Source organism: Podarcis pityusensis, assembly GCF_964106645.2.
Source record: "Podarcis pityusensis genome assembly, chromosome: 10".
Lineage (NCBI taxonomy): Eukaryota > Metazoa > Chordata > Lepidosauria > Squamata > Lacertidae > Podarcis > Podarcis pityusensis.
Window position 1 is genome coordinate 45866565 of NC_138035.1, and position 8935 is coordinate 45875499.

At 43.9% G+C, this 8935-nt stretch overlaps 1 protein-coding gene across 5 annotated transcripts in view; it reads right to left on the reverse strand.

Annotated features, from left to right (window-relative positions):
- Positions 1–6478, reverse strand: part of CNOT2 (CCR4-NOT transcription complex subunit 2) — a 54998-nt gene extending 48520 nt beyond the window's left edge. Inside the window, exon 1 of one of the 5 annotated variants that reach the window (XM_080972021.1) lies at positions 6354–6478. The gene's annotated coding sequence lies outside the window, so the exon portion shown is untranslated. Of the gene's footprint in view, positions 1–5759; positions 5895–6353 lie in introns of those variants that run through there. The other 4 variants (XM_080972015.1, XM_080972020.1, XM_080972018.1 and 1 more) reach the window with 4 other exon arrangements.
- Positions 6479–8935: the final 2457 nt, after the last annotated feature.

Consider the following 8935-nt stretch of genomic DNA (forward strand, 5'->3'; position numbering starts at 1 on the left):
GAGGTTTAAAGCACATGCATTTCAGTAATCCTTGAATGTCAGCCAGGTGCAAAAAATAGCACCCAGACTTTTTTTAGGTTCTCACAAATGGAGAATCTTTAGATGCAAAATTCACCTGGCGCCCTGCTAATTTTGAACCCTGGACTTAAAGCTTTCCAAGATACTAAAAACTAATGTCTCTTGTTAAATTTTACTATACACACTCTGCACTACTCTCTCCCTGGTACCTAGAGAGTCCATTCCTTTTATTCTTGTGCAACTTAACAATGCCAACCAATTTCAAGGTCACATGAAATATAAAAACCTGCCATCTTCAAAATTACCTTTTAATGTACAGTGATAACACAGGGCTGTCCATTTTCTGTACCTCTAACAGAAACTGGATGTGCAGGCATGAGCAGGTGACAACATCTACCTCTATACTATGAAAAGGTGTATCTGCATATTGCATACCAAAAGCACACCAGTAGGCCAGGCAGAGGTTCATTTGGCTACCTGGCAGCATTATAAACAGATTCTGTTTTTACATACTTTAGTTCAAAAGAGCCTCCTAGCATTTGTATACTTCATAACCCAAATAACTGTTTTAAAAATCATCAATTATAGTCCCTCTGCCAAGACAAGGAAATTGTATGAGCTATGGACAGAGGCTCTCCAAATCAGTTGCATTCAAGGCCTACAGATTTATTTAGTTTGAGGATGGATATTTTTTTAAATGAAAACAGAATTCTAATATACAATTTTATCCAGAGAAGAGGTCCAACCCTTAAATCAACTCCTCACAACCCAGAACTGTTTGAAGGAAGCATGTAGCTTATAATCACCTGGCAGAACACAATCAGATATTTTCTGATCAGAAAGTCTGTCCTGTTATTTGTAACAACCAAACGGCACACAATTTCCATAGAAAGATGGGATATCAATTATTGTAATAAATAAAATCACAGGAAGCCCCAAAGTTGATTTTAGAACCAAGGGTGGTATCTAAACAAGTGTGGCTTAACCACACCCATTCAAAACTATGGCTACCTTAAGCTCATTTATTTCAGTAGATCTAGTCAGAGTATGGCTTAGTTAGATACAACCCTGAATACATAAAGTTAAACTGGATGTTCTGTAATGTTTTTAAATCTAAATGAATAAATTTACTAGTTTAGCTTTTCAATAACCTAATTCGAGAGTACTTAATATACAAAAATATTACCAGTCAAATGTAAACAAGTTTTTAACGGTATGTGTATGCTAAAAAGGCAAGTTTAAATGGCAGACATATCTGAGTCCCAACACACAAGACTACTATTTGTGGATGTCAGAGCTTTGCATTGTCCACTACTCGGAAATAAATAGGAGAAGCTTTTTATCACAAGCAACCTGCAGGGAGGCCAAATCCTATGCAAAATTTTGAATTAGGTTACAAATCTTTCTATTACCTGTAAAAGTACAATTTTGACTTTTAAAGCTAGTTCAAATGTGCCAAGAAGTTTAATGATGTCACAGGCTACTTGTTAAGCATTTCAATTTCATCACTAAAACACTTCAATAACAGTATCAACTATGATCAATACCCGAGGCTGCAAGTCTATATCCACTCACCTGGGAGTAACACCACTGAACTCAATGGGGCTCATTTCTGAGCAGGCATATATAGTGTATTTCACACATAATAACAGAAGCAAGCAACAAGCTAAAGTGATAAATTAAAAATGCTCAGGTGAACATACATATAGAAACGGGTAGAATCTCCATAATATATTGACTTGACTATTCACTACCCTCTTTGACATTCTAATACTATTTCTTCATTCTATGAAGACATTTCATTATACAAACAACTGTTATCGCCTTCACCCTCATGAAATTTCATGTCTAGTGTGTCACAACGTGTGCTGAGATACCTTAACAAACCAGGAAGTGCAGGAGAGTTTCAGAGGACAAAGACCGCCTCAAGTATTATATACTGTCTACACAGAAAGCAACTCCATGTGAAAGTAACATGTAAACAACACGTTACTTAAGTAGTACATAAATAATATTTGATTATTGTGCAAGCATCTACTGTATATACATGTTCTGGGAAACTGCAGTCAATCAGTACATGGAATTTTATTGCCTGTAAATATTACATAATTAGACCAAAATTATCTAATATATTAATTTCATCATAAATATACATTACATGTTCATCTTAAGTTGCCTTAAACAGCCTTTTAAAAAAGAGAAAGAAACTCACACTTGCATTACTATTGCAAACAATTTTATGAAGGACTTAAAAAATAAAGAAAGAGTGATGGTCACAGAGTGGTAACTTTGTGAATATCTATTTTGAATCCTTGAAAGAAACTTGATTTTATATCATTAATTTTTGTGTTTCAGATACTCTATTGAACATGGAATGCACTTCTCTGCATGTTTACTCAGAAATAAGTGTAACTGAATTAAAGTGGGTTTACTTCCAGGTACATGTACATAGAATTGCAGTTTTAATAAGCTAAGAGGAAAGTATCTCCATGGCAAATTGTAGAACATAGTAATGTGCCACTTTAAGTGGCACACTTACATGGAAGTAAGCACCACTGAAACAGTGGAACTAGTTTTGAGTAAACATGCACAGGACTGCTCTGCAAATGAAGTAACTGCCACAACTTATGATTTCCAAGTAATGTATAATTGGATCCAGAGTTCCCTTGAGTGTAACAGAGCTCACAGGATGCCCTCTTGCTTTCTGTGAATTCTATCCTTCTCATGTAAAGTCTGTTCCAGAGAGCTGAGAGACCCTTCAGAACAGTGGGTGAAGTGTTCAGCCTCCTCCTACCTGCCTGCTCCCCAGTTCCATCAGCAGGAGCCTCCAATGGATTGCAGTCCCTTCCATTTATAGAAAGGCCAGCTCTGAATCCATAACGATGGACAATATCAATCATTATGTTATATATTAGTAATTCCAGAAAATGTCACCTACTCCATGCAACTTTTAATTACTCAAGTTTAACAGGTAAGTTGTTTGTACTCAAGGTTACAGTCTTTAAACAGTTCAAAATTTTGTGCAGTGAATCCATACACAAGTCTCACCATGGAAAACCTAACTTTACGGTATAAAAATATCCACCAGAGACATCAGAAGACCTCTGCTTCAGTTACATGTGTATCTGACAACTTTTCAGGGAGCATCATTGAAGTACAACTTTTTGAGCTTAAGGACTACTCCTGATAATTACTAACCATTTTCTGCAGTTACTTTAGTACATAAATCTAGACGTCTTGTCTTGCTTAAAGTGAGAAGAAACCTCGAAGGCAGTGGTTTTCAACCAGTGTGCCATGGCTCCCTGAGGTGCCTTAAATGATAGTCAGGGGTGCTGTAGGCAACACTGGCCTCTGTCCCTTTTTCCTTTCTTCCCTCCTCTGATGCCGTCTTGCGCCTCTGCCGCCAAAAGACTTACACAACTGTTTGTTACAGCACCCCTGTTTGCATGCTCCTCAGGTGAATGGTGCCTCTGGGGCTGGCCAGGGGGTGCTTCCCAAGTCCTGTAGGGCAGTGTGAGAAGGCACCTCTCTTTGGGGCAGGGGGCAGCTCAGAGAACAGGGGCGGCAGCTGCAGCTGCCCAGGACTCCCAAGGAGAGGGGATAGGAGGCTGAGGGAACACTCCACAAGGGAGCATGTTTGAAAAGAGGTGAGGGGCTGCTGGCTCTGCAGGCAAAGGGTGACATAACTGGGCTCCTAAGACCCACAGAAAGAATGTAGCTGGGTCAAAGGAGCTGTAGACTCAAAAAGGTTGAAAACCTTTACTCTAAGGCATAACTAATGGTGATGGTTGGAAAAATTTCCAGTGCTTTGTTTTTCTGTGGAAAATTTCCCATTTAAGAAGTCCATCAGCAAAAATGTATGGATCCCAGTTGCAAAAAAATATTAGGCAAGTTTTTAGTTTTGCTCACTAAATACAAGTAAAATAAACAGTCTGTAATTAGATCAAACTTTATGACATCAGAAAAATTACTGATGAAATTATCCTCACTTGCACACATAAAAATTCCAGAAAAATATTCTATTCAATTTCTTTCTGAGAAAGCCACATCACTAATATTTTATCAACAGGAAGAAGAAAGTCATGATCTATAACAATTTTCTGAAGTCACTGAAGTAGAAGTTCACCCTCACAAACAACTATCAGAGTAGCTTTTAGAACTTACACTACATGAACTTTGGTAGAATCTATGCATATCTCATTAAGAGCTGAATACCCATTTCTGATTATTATTTTGAAAAAGGTATTACCTGCTTGACATTTTACATCATACTGTATTAGAAATCTATTGGTGGTCATAAGTTATACAATTTTCATTATCCAGCCTTATCAGTAACATTTGCTCTTTAACTTTCCCTTAAAAATGATTTTTCTTAAAACAATGGTATTTAAAAGATTTCCCTGCACACATTCATGACATCTTTAAGATCAAAGCTGAAAATTTCTATTTCAGGAACACCAATGTTTGTTGTTGTCTTTCACCAAATAGTAAATGAAGTGAACAGTGTTTTTAGAAATGATTTGTGCTTTATGATCAGATGTATTATTTTGTGTATCATATCGAAACAGCTTCTATGTAGTCTTTTAATGTTGATTACTGTGTGTGTGTGTGTGTGTGTGTACAGATTAAATTAATTACCAGCAGCAAAAGAAGATTGACTTTCCACTCCCCTCCCCAAATATTTCACAAGTAATTAATGCTCAGTATTACTCTCACCATAAGTGTTTTTGAAAAACAAACTGTAAATTAGGGATTGAAACAATACACAAATTCCAAGTAGAAAGCTCAGCAGACTCACAAAACTGTTTCTGAATCTTACAGCCTATACCTAAAATCTAGATGCCAGCAGGCCACACAGGACCAAAACAACCAGCTGCCTGGGATGCTTACAACTCCCCTATAAACTTTACAAGAGCATGTTAAGGAATGCCACATCACATATATTAATTCAAGAACCACAATGCAATTGTAAGAATCACCATGATATTTGCTTAAAAAGCAGGGGCTAGGCAGGGGAAGCTTCAATGCACCCACTGTGTTCTAACATGATCAGTTTTGCAAGTTGCAGTTTGCCAGGGCTGAAAGATGTGCTACATGCAAGGCCTCAACTTCGAACTTTTTTTCTTTTTTTTTTTAAAAAGGCAGCCGGGTATCAAAACTCCTTAATGGCCCAAACCATCTCAGTCTCATCAAAAACCTCACTCCTGCTCACTAAACGTTGACAGGATCGGCCACATTATTACACACAGCTTCAACGCGAACAAAGGGCAGCCTTGCCACTTCCTCCAGGGAGCTGCATTTCCACCCCACCCCACCCCCCCAAATGCAATGTTACTATTTACACACACACACACACACACACACACACACAAACAAACAAACAAACACGTTATCAGTTTACCGCGGGGGAACTGCAGTGCACGCTCCCGAGCGAGCAAAACAAAAACAAGCCCATCCACGCAAGAAAGACCTCGTCCTGGAAGAGAGAGCGCAACCGCTCGCTCGCAAGTTTGTTCTGCAAACCTCGCCGGGAGCCGGAAGGAGGCTGTTCGCAACCGCTGGGTCGTACGGCTGCGGCGAAACACCCCACTACCCCCCCAGGCAAATGCTAAGGGAACCCCCCCCCCTTCTCCATCCCGGGCCTTCCATCCTAATAAACAGGCCGCCGAGGCCGCTTGGGAGGCGAGAAAGACGCGAGGCGGCGGGAAGGGGCAGAGAGCTCTGCTTTGTCGCTTCCTTACCCGGAGCCTCAGGCATCGGGGGGGACGCGGCGCTCGCACTCGGGTGGCCTAAAGGGCAGCAGCAGCGCGGGAAAGAGGGAGAAGAGCGGAGGCGGCCGCGACTAGGCCGAGCGGCGGCTGGGCGGGAGGCGCAGGCAGGACCCGAGTCGGCCGGCGGCGGCGGGAACGGAAGCAGCGGGCCCAGGGGAGGAGCGGCCGGGCAGAAGCAGGACGCGGCCCTGACGGGCCTCCGCGGTGCCGCCTCCCGCGGCGGGGCTTCCCACCCACCCCCTCCTTGCTCCGGGCCGGGCCTCGGGGCTGCCTGCTCAGAGCCTGCGCGTCGCCTCGCTCGCCCTCCTCCTCCTCTTCCCCTCACGCATCTCTTCTCACCCCCCTCCCTGCTCCTCTCCCTCAGAGAGAGAGAGAGGGAGAGAGAGAGAGAGACAAAAGCAAACGGAAACCGAGCGGGATGAAGCGGGCCTCGGCCAGCCCGAAGAGGGCCGGAGCCGTCGGAAAGGCCTCCCCCGGCGCCCGCCAGCTCCCCCGGGAGCTGCCGAGCTGGGCTGCGGCGGGGGGGAGAGGCGGCGGGGGGAAGGAGAATCGGGCCGAACTCACCGCATGAATTTTCTTGTCCCGAGGATCCAAGATGGCTGAGCACCCTGCACGGAGGATGCTGGGGGAGCGACCTTTACCCTCTGACCCCGCCGCTGCCGTCGTGACCTCGCCGTCGCCGCCGCCCGGCAGCAACCGCGGGAGCAGCGCTCGGTGCCGGCCTGCAGGCGCCTGCCGTCCGCCAGAGCCTCTGAGGGGGGCGAAACGCGGCCTGGCTTCTTCGGGCGGGCGCGGAGGAGTCTCGCGGCGCGGAGCCCGGTCGGCGGGAGGCGCTTGCGGGCCTGAGGAGGAGGAGGAGGATGGCGGCGACGCCAGGCCCCGCTGTGGAGAGAGCGGCCTTGTGGGAGAAGAAGAGCTCCCGAGACATCCGGGGGAAGCGGGGCGGGCGGGCGGGGGAGCCGTTATTTACACGCTGGGAGGGAGGGAACCTTTTACACACGTCCTTGGGAGAGCGAGTTGTGGCGCGGGGGGTCGCAAGAGACCCTTCATCTGAGCCTGGAGGGGAGGAAGAGGCTCCTTTCTCCTCCCCACCACTGAGGCCAGGATAGTCCCCGGTTTATTCCTACTACAAAAGCTACGCTCTCCGCCCCCCCCCCACCCGAGGTGATGAAATTCCTATACGAAACTAGGGATTTGAATGCACCTTGTCACGTGGGATGGCCTTCCACGCGTGTTCTGTGTGGCACGTAGACAGGACTTCCCCGTGTGTGGTGTCTTTTGGGTAAGGATTTGGCCACTTGGGAAGCAGGCCTAAGAGTAGTACCCGTTTCTTCGTTGAGGAACGCCTCAGAAGTTTCCAGGAAAGGGATAAGACACTTCTCTTAATGAAGGGGGAATGGTTTAAAGACAGGGTTTCTCAAACTAGCGTCTCCAGCTGTTTTTGGACTACAACTCCCGTTATTATTATTATTAAAATTTGTAGACTGCCCTTCATCCATAGATCTCAGAGTAGTTCACAATTTAAAGTATTAGCACAAACATTGTGCAAAAGCAGAACCAGTGGTCAGGGATGATGGGAATTGCGGTCCGAAAACAGCTGAAGACCCAAGTTTGGGAAACCCTGGTCTAAGAGATAAGTCCATAGGATAACTTGTGACACAGTAAAAGCTAGTGGTGAGCAGCGGCTGCATGGGAGAAGCGGTAAGGACAAAGGGGGGGGTTAGAATCAACATTTTTAAACTACCATAGCCGCCCCACCCCCCAAATAGTTTGTGGCCCGTTTCCACATGATACTAGAAAAACCAAAAGCAGTGTGCCTATGAGGCATTGTACTCCCCTGCCATTGTTATGTCCTTTGCCCCTGTGCGTAAAGTGATAGCGTTTGAGTGCAGCACTGCCTGGTCTGTGGAACTGGTGTGCTAGCACCTGGTGCCCCAGGTTATATGAGGCACCAGATATGTGTAACACCGGATAGGTAAGTTCTTGGTCATCTACCAACATGTTTAAATTGGCATACCACGCCCTTGTTCCCCCTTACAGAGAAAAGGTGGAGCAAAGAATGGTAGCCAGTAACAGACCATGACACCTCTTAGAAGATAAAGTTCTCTCATTTTCCCATGTGGGAAAATATATAGGAAAGCTCCAATAACATAATTTTGAAGTGGAGACATTTACAAATCATCTTTTCCCACAAACCTGGCTAAAAGTTCATGTGTGCAGCACTTTGGTGCCAGTATGAAGGTACCGGTAAATCTTATCCATTGAAAAAGATTGGGGCAGGGGTAATCTTTTGTAATCCCTATACCCCCCCACAGCATATGCTTAGTTTGTTGCCCTGAACTACCATTTATAGTATTTTCCATCTCTTGTTCTGTATAAACTTTTAAAGAGTAATATATCAAAAATGGTCTCAAGGGTTTTTTTTAAAAAAACAAAACATTGATGTGAAATCCATATTTATAAAGAAAGAGCAGGAGCATATTTAATTTTCACATTTCAGGTCATAAATTAACTACAGAAGGATCTAATACAGGTGACAAGGTGCAAAATACAAAACTTAAATCTGTTCATGCAGAAGATCTAAACATACTTTGAAAGAAGTCCTATTGAGTTCAGTGAGATCATGTACCCTCTAAAAAGTGTGTTTAGGTTTGTGTCTAGATTTGTGATTTATTTGAGTTTGAGTGGTATAATTATGTTTAGATCAGAACCTTTGTATCTGATTAAAAGCCATGTCATACATTATTATACAGATAGCACCTGCATGTAGGAAATTCCCTGCAGGCCTCAGCCAGGTGCTGAATTGCAGTTTCATCTTCTCTTGCTGTGGAACACATGATCTGCCAATAAATGCTATCAACGTAGGAAATATGTGATTTTTGAAGTAGCTCTGGTGCAGTGATACAGAGAAACTCCACTACAGCCCTAAACATTTGGGGAAGTTCTCCAACTGTTGCCTTCCCATCCAGAAATGAGAATGATATTCATTTCTTACAATGACAATTGTGAAACAAATCTAACATGACTTTTGTAGAATATTATTGCACTAAAGGCGTGTGATTTAGGTAGAATTTTGCAGGCCATCTGGATTGTCCATCCATCCAAAACTGTTTAACCATGTATGTGTATGTGGTGTCCCTACTTCA